The 15,552-nt window shown below is 32.1% G+C and overlaps 1 long non-coding RNA gene across 2 annotated transcripts; it reads left to right on the top strand.

Annotated features, from left to right (window-relative positions):
• Window positions 1-9,112: 9,112 nt before the first annotated feature.
• Window positions 9,113-13,777, top strand: LOC107874897. 2 transcript variants are annotated; one of them, XR_007056904.1, is made up of 6 exons: window positions 9,113-9,253; window positions 10,209-10,330; window positions 10,425-10,470; window positions 10,857-11,013; window positions 12,204-13,396; window positions 13,499-13,777. It is a non-coding gene; the product is annotated as an uncharacterized LOC107874897 (long non-coding RNA). The 2 variants fall into 2 exon arrangements; XR_007056903.1 differs by having other exon boundaries at window positions 12,204-13,777.
• The last annotated feature ends 1,775 nt before the right edge of the window (window positions 13,778-15,552 follow it).

The raw sequence follows: 15,552 nt of genomic DNA on the forward strand, positions 1-15,552 counted from the left end.
TCATAGCTCGCAGGATGCGCCCTTTAATGAATAAAATCATAGGCCCTTGCCAAGCTAGTTTCTTAAAAAATAGACAAGCAGGAGACAACACTATCATTGTTCAGGAAATTATTAACCATTTTCGCAAAATTAAAGGCAAGGAGAGCTATCTCCTTATGAAATCGACCTGAAAAAAGCCTTCGACAAGCTCGAATGGTCATTCATCCGTAACACTATCGTATACTTTAACTTCCCTCTCCATATTATAAACCTTATCATGTGTTGCATATGCATAAGCTCAGCTGCTGTCCTTATCAATGGTTCCCGAACGTCTTTCTTCAACCCAACGAGAGGGATCCGCCAAGGGGACCCCATATCCCCTTATATATTCATTATGTGTATGGAGATCCTTTCTTTAAATATCAATGATGTTGTTGATTCTAAAATCTGGGAACCTATTTATCTCTCACGACATGGCCCAGCTCTCTCCCACTTATTATTTGCGGATGGCATAATTCTTATGTCATCTACAAATGCTAAAAGTTGTAAAACTGTGGCAGCCACCCTTAAAAACTACTATACTTGGGCTGGCCAAAACATCAATAATTCTAAATCCAAAATTTTCTGTTCTCTTAACTGCCCTAAGAAAACTCAGCAGGCTATCTCCTCAAAATTCTTGATTAAGGGCAGTCCCTCGTTCGGAAAATACTTAGACTTTCCTATATTTCATAAACTTCCCAACAAAAGAGACTTCCATTACGTTATCGATAATCTAAAAAAAAAGCTTGCGGGACGGAAAATGAATTTTCTCAACATGGCTGGTCGTACAACTTTGGCAAAATCCTGTCTTAACAACATCCCGACCCACGTAATGTACTGTTTAAAATCTCTCCAGCGTGACTGCCCAAATAGACCGTATTCAGAGAAACTTTGTTTGGGGTACAACCGATATGGCTAAGAAAATTCACCTCATAAATTGGGACGTCCTGACCCTACATAAAAAAATTGGAGGGATGGGTTTGCAAAAGTGTGGCACTAAGAATAAAGCCATGCTGGTGAAGCTTGCATGGAGATTACACAGTAACCCTTCATCCCTATGGGCCTCTATCCTTATCCACAAATATGCTAAGGGCCACTCCTTGAATGAATCTTCTTCTCACCTTGAAAGCTCTAGTCACATTTGGAAGAATATCATGAGAAACTGGGTATTTTGCAAAGACTTTATAAGATAAGAGTATTGGTGATGGAGCAAAAATCTCCCTTTGGGATGATTTTTGGATCCCAAATTTAAAACCTCTCTACGATTATTGTTGGCCCCCTGAATTATAATGATCTCCACTTAACTGTTAAAGATATAATTGTAAACAATTGCTGGGATATAAATAATACATCATTTGATTTGCCGAAAGAAATCATTCATAGAATCAAAACAATCCCTCTACTAATGCCCAGTAGTGCCCCCGACGCACAAATATGGGATCTGCATTTAAGCAGTTTTTTTTCTACTGGTAGGATCTATAACAACATCCTCCAAGCTCAAACCCAGCATATCACCAATAGGGTGGATAAATCTTTTGAATGGTTTTGGAAATTAAAATGCCCTAATAAGATTAATTTTTTTCTATGGCTTTGTTACCATGGAAGGCTGCCAACAAAGGTTTTATTAAACCATATTGGGATTAACATAGACCTCAACTGTACTATGTGTGGCCAACCAGAGTCCATCACTCATATTTTTCTCAAATGCCAGCATGTCCAAAATTTCTAGAAAGCTATCAACTTAGACATCTTAATCTCCCCTCTTGCGAATTCTTCGGAGTCTGACTGGTTACTGAGATGCAAAAATTTAAAGCCCCAACTGTCTAGCACCTTGTTAAGCTGGAAAAAACTTTTTCCATTCTACCTCTGGAACATTTGGTTAATCCGAAACCATAATCATCACAATGAACGAAAAATATATATCCCAATTTCCACTCCCTTTGAGCGGGCTGTGGAGTTCCGCAGCCTTACTGCCTATCATTACATTGTCCGACCTACACCTCAAACAAGCTGTCTTCCACCGAAAATAGGTTTAAAATTTAATATTGATGGCTCTATCAATTATATTACTATAATAGGTGGTGCTGGTGGAAGCATTAGGGACCATATGGGGTGTTGGGTCAGAGAGTACAGTGCTAAACTTAATGTCTCATCTCCTCTAGAAGATGAACTTTCCAGCTTATTTTGTGGCCTTTTACTTGCTCGCAGCATGCAGGTGACACGCTAGGAAATAGCGACAGATTCTTTGGAGGTAATAAATATGCTTCACTCTGCATGCCTCTCTAACAATGGTCTTCTTCTATCATGCAGGGATCTTCTCCTAAACCTGAGGAACCCCCGGCTGAGGCATGAATCACACCAAGTTAATGAAGTAGCTGACCGTCTGGCCAAGAAAGGATCGAAGTTGCCTAACAATAAGCTTTTTGTTATCTGGAATGACCCACCTCCTAGTATTAAGAAGTTTTTAGAAGTTGCCATTACTAATCCATCTTTTGTAGGGCCTGTTCTACCTAACCTTAATATTAACTGTATTGCTATTAGTACTGCTGTAATCTTAGACCAGCTGTCTCTGTATTACCCTATGATGTATATTACTAAATAAATAAAATCATCTTTTAACCAAAAAAAATATGAAATCTCTCTTACTTTCCTCAAAAATATTTATAAATGCTTAGGATGATATTTTTCACTTACATAACAAATACAAAATTATATGAATGAAATTCAATTATTTTTATTAATACTTCTCTTTTCATGAAAAAATTTTCTTCGTAGAAAGATAATAGGTTAATAGCAAACTCAAATTACATTAATGTACTGCATTTCATGTCAACATACATTATGTTTGTGACACTAAAAAAAATTGTTAGACCAATATCATATTATCACAACCCAACTTCTCAAGTCGTGCTGGCACCTACCTTATTCTCCAGTAGGCAAGTCAAGTCATAGCTCGAAATAATAGGTAACGGGCTAACAGACAGAAACTAGAAAAGTTCGTGGTTTATTGATAGCAGTAGCAATAACAAGTGACAAACATAAAGAAAACATTTACCATATATCAAAATAAGAGAAGGAAAAGAACCAAATATACAAAGAATTTCTCCCAATACCCAGTAAGGTCTCTACTAGATCCACTATTAAAAGATACCCAGAGTACTAGAAAGTATTCAAAATATAAACAATATATACAACCAACCTCGAGTATAAAAGGCTAGACTAGAATAGATAGAGGAGGATCAACCTTGGACGACAGTAAGCTCACGCTGCTCCGAATCAGTACTGAAAGGTAGGAACCACGTCAACACTGGCTGCTAGTACTCAGATTTGCATCAGGGAAAAGCTGCACAAGTGTAGTATGAGTACCAAAACAACGGGTACTCAGTAGGCATCATCGGCGAACTGAGCTCAATATAGAAAAGGTATAACTAAAATATGAGGGTGTAGTCTAAGTCAACAGTAAACAAGGATAGACAGGTAAAAAACTACCAAGCTACGCAAATGCAATAAAGGAATAAATATAGGTGATACAAAAAATAAATAACACAATAATAACAGACTAATCAAACATAACCTAGCTGGCCCCCTAAGTCCACTAGACACACTGAAGAAGACAATTAACCCAACCGTACTCCCATAAGCCGGTGGGACACACAAGAAACAACTAATGAAAATAAGCATAAATAATCCGTTACTAAATCCATCCCACGAAATTACAGTAGTTATTCAAATGTGCACCAGGGTTGAACCGACACCAATGGATAGTAACGAGAAGCCAGACACCGAAATTGAATCAGTAGTGGCCGATAATAAAAAGAGGTCATATGTTGAATTCGAACCGAAACTAGTGGGTAATTACGAGAGGCCACATATATACTATACAACAGAACTCACAATCAGATGTCGGACTCAAACGGAAACTTAGAGAAACCACAACTCTCAGAACAACCATAATCAGTACCAGAACTCTCAAATTGTCATAACTAGATGTCGGACCCGAATCGAAACTCATAGTAACCATACCAACTGTAACATCAAAATCCAAACCATACCATAACCAATGCCAAAGTGGTACCAAAATTCACAAACAATGACAGAAACAAAGTATATGCTGAACTTATACCAAAACTAAAATATATTTAACTACCCAATCACATTCGTAACTTAACTCTACGTCCTAAAGTGATAAATGTTAGATCATATTGAAAAATAGGATACCAAATTTACTAGAATGGGGTCCTAAAATAAGGCATGGTATATATATATCAACTAGTACGCAAACTATAAGTGCTCGTCCAAAACTAACATAATAGTACATAATTTCTGTAAATAAGTTCAATCTTAAAATAAGATACGCCTAACCTACCTAGACGTCAAGGCTAAAATGTTTTTCCGTGAAGCCTTTCAATTGTGCCCTACTAAAATCCAAGCTTGATTAACTTGACGTAGATAATTAATTGACTCTCGGTGAACGAATAAATCTCCAAAAATAATTTGTTTTACACATAACTTCTTCTTCACGTACAAGTCAGGATCTGCTTGTTCTATGTACCATAAGAAATACCATGAATGATAAGATCCATTGAAAGTTACTTATATACCTAGATATATACATTTATGAGACATTACCTTGGTTAATTAAAAAGAGAAGTTTTAAATCAATACTTATAAGTTAGTTGTTGGCAATTTGAGGAAGAGTTTGGTGGCAGCATCCATAGTTGCTGTAAGCACCCACCATTTTTGGTAGTGGTGCCACTACTATTAAATTTTCCTCCTATTATGTATGAATTCGAGTATTGCATTGGTCCGTGATAAAATAAATATAATATTTTAAGTGTATCATAATTAATAGAAAATTATTGCTAATAAAGTTTCTATTATATAATAATAATATTTTAATATTTCTAAATTTACTATCTCCTCTTAAAATTTCAATAGATTATAAAAGTTATTATAAAGTAATGTAAATATAGCATAACTTAAAGAATTTTATCAATTTAAAAAATATTTTGAAAAGGTAATAAATTATATTTCTACTAAATGTCAATTTAGATTAAATATTTCACAAAATATTTGGTATTACTAAAATTTTCAAACGAACCGTCCGAAAATTAAATTATCAGTCCTAGCAAGTCATAAATAACTTGGGGCAGTTATAGAAAAACTCTAGACGCTAAAAATGTATGAAAACAATAAAAATGACCGTGAGAGTCATTACAACATCCACTACTAAAAGGACTTTCGTACGCCAAAGTAAAGCATAAGGAAATACCTGAGGGCAGGTAGGGATATTGGGCGCGTATATCACGCTCGGGAGAAAGGCCAGGTAGGTCGGTCGAAAACATATCAGGAAACTCGCAAACCAAAAGGACGGAGTCAAGTGATGTACTCTCAGTACTAACATTCCAAACATATGCAAGACATGACTCACAATCCCTCAATATCAATATCCTAGCCTGATGTAAGAAATAATCCCCATTGGCGTGTGACTAAAAGAGCCCTACGACACAATCGGGGGACACCAGGCAAGACTAAGGTAACGGTCTTATCAAAAAAATCCAAGACCACATGATAAGGATATAACCAATCCATTCCTAGAATCACATCAAAATCTACCATATCTAGGACAATAAGATCAATGAGTACCAAACTCCCGAACAGTCACTAAACAAGATCTATATACCCGATCTACTACTGATGAGTCACCCACGGGGTAGCTATACACAATGGCACAGATAAAAACTTCGAACATAAATCCAACCACGATGCAAAATAAGTAGAAATATATGAAAATATGAAATCGAGATCAAACAAAGTAGAAGCTGGCTGATGAACTACAGAAATCGTACCTGTGATCATAACATCCGAAGTCTCAGTCTCTGGTATTTCTGGTACAACATACAAGTGATCCTATCCACTACTGGACTGGATACCTGTCCAACCACCTATCCTACATTCCTGCAGGCCACTTCTAGAACCCTAGGGACCATTCCCACGACCCTGTGCAACACTCCTACCTAACGGTAACACTGATCTGATCGAATGTGCGGTAAAAACTAAAGGCTCAATCATCCTATGCTGAGGACACTCACGGGAGAAGTGACCAACAACCTCGCAGTCATAACATGCCCCGGATATCCTACTCTCACTTTCTGTCCATTACATCAAAGTTGGATTCTTTTTAAAATTATTAGCCCACGTCTTTTTTCATAAATGAAATATTTATTTTAAAAGAGAGAGTATATATCTATTACCTACAAAATAAAATCTTATTTATGATCAAATAATAAAATAAACTGAAAGAAAGACATACTTTTTGTTCTAAAAACATGTTAACATGCAAGCTTTCACTCTATGCTAGCAAAGACAACCAACTTAGAACCAACTCCATACAAAAAAGTGTGCAAAGCTTATATCTTTCTAATTGTCTTTTTTTTTTTTTGAATTTTAAATTTTTCCTTATATTATGGATTAAAATTAAAAAAATTAAAATTGTTGCATCAAATTAATGGTGGTCTGTTTATTTTATTTCTTATTATTTCTACGATATTTATTTATTCTCCTAAATTCGTTTACATTTTTGTGAGAAAAATATGAAAATCAATATAGTAATAATTGATATTTAGAAGGTAAGTTTCATTGCATATAAATATTATAAAATGTGAAAATTCATGGCATATAATGGTATTTATCAAATCAGTCATTATGCATAGTAATTACATACTTGTACGGATACATCTTTATTTGTTTCAATATAATAAAAATAAATGTCAAATAACACTTGTCCAGTTTGAAAATAAATGAATAATTTATTATTTTATTTTTATTTATCCTTATTATTAAATACAGTTCATTACACAATACATTTCTCAAAACATCAAGTTTATTTATATTATTAAATAAACTATGAATATTTATTTCATATTTTGTAGAAGCAAATGTTGTTGATTTCTTCAGAAAGTTTTCATATTGCAAATTTAATTTTAAAATGTTCAGTATAATATCTTAATTTTTACACTCATAATCATATGAGAATCTTCTGACGGCTCTTTTTATCTCTAATTTTAATATTTTTGCACTATGAAGAAAAATCATAAACTTTAGGGCTCTAAAAAGTTTGCATCAATATTTTTATATATAATTCTATAAGGGAGAGAGGGAGAGAAAAAGAAAGAGAGAGAGCAGTGAATTTATAGACAAAAAGGAGAAAATGATCAAAAGCTCTCCCAACCTTTATCTCAAATCTCAACTATACACCTATACTTTGCGAGGTTTCTATTACCCCCTGAATAGTTTAAAATTGAAATATATATCCGTCTAAAAGCCCATACCCAGATTTGTTTCAAGTAGTGACCTAAACGCGTTGCCACAAAATGCCACGTCATATATTTTTTTTTTTAATCTAAAAGATTAATTATTTTTCTTTATATATTTTCCTTTTCTCTTTTATTCTTTCCTCTTTTCTATTTTCATTTTTTCTTTTCTCGTTGACTCCAAATACCAAACAACGACGAAGACAACGCGGGTCAAGCTTCACTTATATGCTAAGACTAGAATTTAAATCAGATGTGAATTCAAGGAAAAATATTTGAATAGTCTTTTTTTTAAATTGAATTTTGAAACGAAATGGTTACATATATATTTGTTAATTTTATGTTTAGATTTGCTAGTTTTATTCTTTTGGTGATAATTGTTGCAAGTACTGACTGTTGTGTTGAATGTTGTTTTTCATTTTGAAAGTTGATGAAAAAGATTTTTTTATTTTTTAAAATAATTGTTAATTTTGCTCTTTCGATGGATTGGAAGATGACTCACTTCGTGTTTGTATTGAAATAATTGCTAATTGAGTAGTTTTTTTTTTATGAAAATGAAGATGACCCATTTCGTTGATTTCAGTTTTCTTTTTGTAGAACTAATTGTTAATGTTGCTAGTTTGATGGAATTTTCGTTGATTTCAATTTTTTTTTTGTAGAACTAATTGTTAATGTTGCTAGTTTGATGGAATTGCAGATGACCATTTCTTGTGTGTGTGTGTATGTGTGAAAATAATGGTTAATTGAGCTAGTTTTGATGGAATTGCAGATGACTCATTTGGTGTGTGTCTGTGTGTGGTAGAAACAATAGTTAATTGAGCTGATTTTGATGAAATTGAAGATGATCCAATTCAACATTCAACACAACGAATGAATTTGTTATCCGAAATCAACTTTGTATTTTTTTTAAGTGGATTTTTGGATAAAGATTTTTTGCTGGTGGTGGAGCAGTCATCATACTTTGTTGAAGAGAAGAAAGAAAGAAGAGAGAAGAGAAAGAAAACACAAATGAAAAAATAGATAAAAAACATAAAAATTTCAAAAATTAGAAAATTAAAAGGTGAAACAAGGCAAAACTGTTTTTAAAAAAATTAAACCGTCTTCACTCTCTCAAAAAAATTATCCCCGCAAAGTATAGGTGTGTAGTTAAGATTTGGAGTAAAGGTTTGGGGGGAGGGGGGAGGGGGGACATTTGACCATTTTCTCAGACAAAAAGTAAAAATATGAATAGCTGAAAAAAAAAGAGGTCATTTCTTACCAGGATATTTTTTATTTTTCTTCATCATTTCATTCTTACAATTTCTTCTTTGAATTATATGTCATTACGGGAAAATTAGTAAGAGCATTTTTTTGGTCCATGAATACTATAAAAAATAGCGTTTAGCAACAGATCGATAGCAACAAGTCACTATCCGTCACTAATTAACGACAGATTAGCAACAAAATAGAACTTTTATTGCTAAATAAATGAAAATAATATTAGTAGCCGAATTAGTGATGGATTAGCGATAGAAAGTAAAATCTGTTGCTATATTTTGGCGCTAAATATTAACGCTCTTATTTTGGTGAACAAAATTAACGACATAAAAGGGAGCGAAACTTTTTTGACATGGTGGAGACAGACATAGCAATGAAAATTTTATCACTAAAATTATTTTACCATTTTAAAAAATATATTAAAAAATATTGTAATGGAAAAAGACATTTTGAGGTATTTGTTCTTAAATTTTTAATAAATAATTAGCAATGGATATAATTTTCGTTATTGAATCCGTCACTCCATCAACTAGATATTAGGAAAAACTCTTTTATTTCATTTTGTTCCAGCACTTAGGTCTCCTCCGCCTCTTTCCAAAACAGACTCTCCTTTCCCTTTTCTCTCAATTGGGAAAAGGGAATCGCTCAATCTCTCAATCAAAAAGGTAATTAAACTCTCAATTTTGAATCTAAATTAGAGTTATGATTCTAAATCTCATAATGTGAGTTGTTTTTTCTGTTTCAATTTCTTAATTTCTAAGTTAAAAGTCACTTGTAAATGATAGGTTTAGGGTTGTTTGAACTCCTGCACTTAGGATTATTCGATTATTGTGTTAAAAAGTTTGATTAATGGTTATTTAATCAAAATGAAAATTGAATTTTTCCTCAGAATTTCTGTTTGTGGGGTTTTTTATATTTTCTATTGCATGTTCATTAATCTCAAATTTCTACAATAGAATTTCTATTTGTGTGGTTTAGTTTTCACTTTTTGTATAGATTGATTATGTAAGGTTCTATTTAGTGTGTTGCATGTTAAAAAAAGTAGAGAACATAGAGTCATTTGGGTCTTTTTAATTAATTGTTGATCTAATTTTGTGTAAACAACAAAATGTACTATGTTTCATGTTCCTCTGAAATTGTGTATTTGTCATGATCATTTTTCTTTTGTTGTGTAGACTGTTTCATGTTTCTAGAGGATTGTTTCATGTTTTTAGAGGATTGTAGTAATGTCTTGAGCAATTGTCAATTATGTAGACTGTCAAAATTATGTAGACAATTGTGTTGACTGTCAAAATTGTGTAGACTATTTCATGTTTATAGAGAATTGTAGTAATGCCTTGAGCAACTAGTCTATTATTCTTAAGTATAGCCGTTCCAAAGAAAATTATTTTTTTGTCCATTGCTACAAGAGCACACTTTACATTTTTAACAATGTATGATAATCCAGTTAGGGATTTGACTTTGAATATTGGATAATCGACCAGTTTCCTTTTGTGTGTGCTATTCTTATCTCAGTAGCTGACAAGCTTGTTCTTATGTCTTTTAAAAATAAATTTTATCTTCATCATTGAGTTGGTTTTATGTAGATAGGCGTACATAAATAATCATTTCTGAATGTAGAGGTTCCTGGTTGGTTCTGATAAATGCTGCCAAAGGATGCTCTACCGATCCACCAGATTTATTGAAATTTAAAGCAGACTTTGTTGTCTTCTCGTTCTAGAATTGTCTTCTCGTTCTACAAGGTACTTATAGTTGATACCTGCTATTTTAAGATAACGTGGAACATACAAATTACATCACAGAGTTTGTAAAGAGTTTTGTTTGTTTGTTGCTTAGTTATTGGGCTACCCAACTGGCCTTGGAGCTCTCATTGTTCGAAATGGTAAGCAACTAAATAAGAAGTTGATTTTTGTTGTGTGTTTCCTCACTTATTCTTGTTTAATTTTCTTATTTACCCTCTTCTTTCCCTCTCTACCTCTATCCTTTCTTTGTTTATGGAGAGAATCTTGGGTGGGAAGGATGGCAAAGATGCCTAGATTTTCTTGTTTTTCTTGTTGTGAAACAATATACACTTACATTTATCCCTTTTTTTTTTTCCTTTCTTCACTTTCAAAATTAACAAAATTTCTTGATCTCTTTCATTGATCAGATGCTGCTAAGCTAATAAAGAAGACCTACTTTAGTGGAGATTTTTTCTTATTGCCTTCCCTTGTTATGATGATATAATTGATTACTCTAGCAATTTTGAGTTAGCCTGAATTCTTGTAGGTACGGTGGCTGCAGCAATTGCTGATGTTGACTTTTTCAAAAGAAGAGAAGGTGTAGAGGAATTTTTTGCGGATGGAACCATTTAATTCTTGAGCATATTAGCAATTCAACATGGGTTCAAAATAATTAGTATACTAACAACATCTTCGATTTCCCGGTAAGTTAGAGCTTGTTTTATTCTTTTTCTAGATAAGGTGAGAGATTACTTCTTTTATGAGTGAATAGATTCTGAAATTAAATAAGGATCAAATTATATTGAAATTATACATATTCTGCTGACATTACACATGAACAGAGACTTCATATTGTTATCATTTATTGCACACTTTTTCATTTATAGTTAAATCTTTTTATGACTTATCTTGATGAGTGAATCCTGCTAATGTTATTTATTGATCCTGCTTTTGCTACTTTTTAGATATTGTTAACCTTATATTCTTTTACTACATAGGTAGATACTGTCAATCATTTTATAACTAGGTGTTACCACAAATACTAAAATAAATTAATTTGTATTTATCCGTTAGGCTAATTATTCTTTCAGTGAACAAGAAAATTTAGTTTTAAAGGTTTACAACTTTTGGACCTCAAGTTTTGAGTGTTTAGTTTGTATCCGTGTGACTTGCTTATAAATTTCTCTTTGTTTAGAGGATAAAAGGCATAGTTCTTAGTATCTTTTCTGTGGGAAGAGAAACTAGTTAGTCCTTTTTGAACCATGTATTCATTGCCAACAGAAACATACTAAGAACTTGACGGATATGGTATTATAAATAGATTCTACTCAATTTTTGTAACTGTCTGTTTCTTTGTTATTTTACAAAAATTATGGCCCCATTCTCTCTCTATCTCCATAATTGAAGTTGGAGCCTAATGAAAATAAAAATTATTTTGATGTGTTATTCTTTTCTGCAAGGCACACAACATCACTTGCAGCATATGTGAGGAATAAGCTTTTGGCGTTGAAGCATGAAAATAAAAATTTTATTTGCACACTTTACGGGGTAAATATATCAAAGATAATGTTCTCGTCACTAGGTTCATATGTTTTTGGAATTTGGATGAAATTTAGATCTCATTCTTATTAATTGCAATTACAAGATCTAAGAAAGTCCTCCTAAGTTCACGTGAAGAAATACGTCGTAGGCAAAGGCAAATTTATAACTGTTGCTTAATCGTGTAGTGATGATAAAATGTTTTTGCTTTTGGGTTACTTCTGTTTGTGAATTTTCATGTTTGTTGTCTTCTTCTTTGGTATTCTTTCACAGTCTATGAATTGTATCTGATGATTTATTGTGAAATTGCCCTATGATTCTGGAGATGACTAAGTTAATATGACTTTTATCTCAGTTATTATCTAGTGAAATGGGTCCTACTATTTCATTCAACATAAAAAGACCAGATGTAACATGGTATGGATATTGTGAGGTGGAAAAATTGACAACCTTGGCAGGAATTCAACTGCGGGTAAGAGTTCAAAGGCCATATTGTCTATGAAGTACGATTTTTGTTTTGTCATCCCTGGGGACGAGATGCTTGCTATTTTATGCTTCTAAAACACATCCCAAGAGCAGCATGATACTACTGTTTCTGATATAATGTGCTGCTTTCTTATGTTATCTTGTCTCAATGTCAAGAAAGATGACATAACTTCCAAAAGGTCTCTTTTTATGATTTATCATTTGTCTTCACTTGTATCTGGATGTCTTGATATGCTTAGTATGGCTTTATGAAGTTTTGTAGTTAAGCTTCTGTTAGTTTATCTATGATTTGTGAGTTTGGTCCTTCAGATATAAGGGTCCCTTACTCTTTTAATAGCCTTCGTCACTGGTAGATATGTGAACTGTCACATTTAGAGGAGTTGTTCAGTCCTCAGTTATACTTTTTGGAATGAGCGAATAATCTCATCATGTAGTAGTAACACTTATACATGGAAGACCACGAATGAATTGCATTTGTACTAACATGATGAGGTTGGCGTGTCCTTGTTATGTCTAAGATTTTGTCCATAAATACTAATTTTTTTTTTGTATATTTGGTTATCAATAAGCTTTACTGATATTATTTTTCATTCTAATTAAAATTAACCTGTTTGGCTAGAGAAAATTTTAAGAGTAAACTATCTGAATATGTGACATGAATTTGGTTGAGAAGTGTCTAAAATAAGAGTTCAAATGTGAAACAAAGAAGTAGTTCGGTAAAAGATGTAACATGTTCCAAATGATAGAAAGTAATAGCAAATCATCTTATCTGGAAATGTCAGAGAAAGAAAAGTTTGCAATATAAGAAAATGAGAATTATTTTTCATAATGCCTCTAAAGAATGGTCTACCTTAATTCTTAAAAGGGATGGGGGAGGATTAGTCATCACAACTGGTAAAATTAATAATTGAAGATCTCAGATAGTTAATGTTGTTATATGCTATGATTAAACTTTTGCTTCCTTTTTCATGTACTTCTATATAGACAGGATGTTTTTGCAATCCTAGTGCTTTTGCTAAATATCTTTGTTTGTCAAACTTAGATCTTCTTTCAAACATTAAGGTACGCATTTCCTTTCCTATCATTTTAGTTGTTATATGGCATCTATTGCATGCGAAAAAGAGACAACAAATGGTAATAAATTCAAATTATCATTTCATTTAGGCTGGCCATGTGTGCTGGAATGATCGTGACATTTTACATGAAAAATCACTGGAGCAGTCAGAGTATCTTTTTGATTACATGTCAACATCTGAAGATGCCATGGTTAGCAACCCATCACTCCCAACCCAATCTCCTAAAGTGAAGAGTTGTTCCATATCTGGAGATTTTGCTACGTTTGGTATTGTGGATGATGTGAGTTCTTTTAGGTATAGTTGGTAAATGTTTGGTACTGTGAATGTTTTGAACATAATTATGTGGTAAGATTTTGCTATGCTTGGTATTGTGGATGTTTAAATTTTGTTATCTATATATGTGGGTTCTTTTATATGAATGTTGAATACTTTAAGAATTTTATAATATGATTCAACAGGGTGTATTTAAAATAAAAAATAAAAAGATTTTGCAAGAAAACTAATGATGACAGATTTAGCGACAAATTTCATCATTGCCAAAGAAGAAACATTTATGAAGGATTGAGAAAACTTATTTTTTATCGCCAAAACTAGGGCCTAAATAACAAAATTTATTGCAACGGATTGAGAAAAATTATCTTTTGTCACAAAAATTGAGGACTAAATAATAAAATTTATTGCGACGGACTAGCAACAAAATTTGGTCACGAAATAATCAAAATGAATAAATACATTATGAAATTATTAACGACATTTATAAATATAACAACAAAAATATTTGTTGCTACAAATAACAACGGATAAAGTTCGTCGCTATGAAGTAGCAAAATTGGCAACGACTTTCATTTTTCCATTTCTAAGATGTTAGCAACGAGCAAAATAGCAACGATCTATATTCTGTCGTTGATCCGTCGCTAAACCAATATGACGACGGATATATGTTGATTAGCAACACATTTTGTCTATTGCTAAACGTTGTATTTTTAAAGTGGAATCAATATTCACGTAATTTTCATGCCTAATTTACAATTAAATTTTTTTTTAACTAAATGATGAAAACTCTTTTTTGAACAAATTAAGGGTAAAAATTATAATAAGTTACAATATATCGTACAATTTTAATTTTCAATATGATATCTTTCTTATGTTTCTTTAATTTTATGTTTTATTTTTCAAGTTTAAATAGCAAAATTTAATGGGTCATTTCATATTTCTATTAAAATATTTTTTTTCAGATCTCACTTTATAAAAATACACTGAATATATTATTGTTATAATAAAATATTTTTATCAAATATTTTCAGATAAATTTCTATATAGATTGTTAGATGAATTATAAAAGAGAAGATAGAATGACGAACGATATATTTTAGCATTTTCTGGTGTCAAAATTATAATGCTAAAAATTATTGTTCACATATATGACAATTTAAGCAAGATATTAAACTTTATTTAGATTTATGACAAACAAAATTAATTATGTTATAAATACATAATTTATTAGTCTTTTAAAAATCACGCAAAGCACAAATAAGTTCACTAGTTAAAAAATATAATGGTGAAACTAATCAAAACATCACTCAATTGAGAATTAAAAAATACTAAATCAATTGAAATTCTTAATAAGGTAACCTTATTTGGAACTCGGAACCAAAATGAGCCACAAAATTAAAAAAGTGACCAAAATAGGCCACCTATTTAAAAAGTTACTAAAATAGGCTAAATTATTACGTTTTTTACTTTTTTGTTAACGGTCAACTAACGGAGTTTACTTTTAATAAAAAGTAATAATTTATTACGTTTTACACATTTATTTGTAAAACGTAATAAATTATTACGTTGTGTCAGAAAAAAGTTTAAAACGTAACAAAATATTACGTGTTACACCTTTATCGAGGTTGCTATGACTTGTCACGTCAACTAAAGTGACTTTTCAGAAAAGAGATGTAAAAACATAATATTTTATTACGTACTAAGGCTGTGGCTTTTTTAACGGTTCTTTGGCGAAATCAAAAGGTTGGAAAAGCTACTTGGGAAGTTGAGGAGGACGTGAGGTCCAAGTATCCATTCTTGTTCATAAATTCTAACATTCGTGCTTATGTTATGTGCAATTTCTTACCATATTTTCTGTCCTTGTTAAAG

Source organism: Capsicum annuum, chromosome 6, assembly GCF_002878395.1.
Source record: "Capsicum annuum cultivar UCD-10X-F1 chromosome 6, UCD10Xv1.1, whole genome shotgun sequence".
Taxonomy (NCBI): domain Eukaryota; kingdom Viridiplantae; phylum Streptophyta; class Magnoliopsida; order Solanales; family Solanaceae; genus Capsicum; species Capsicum annuum.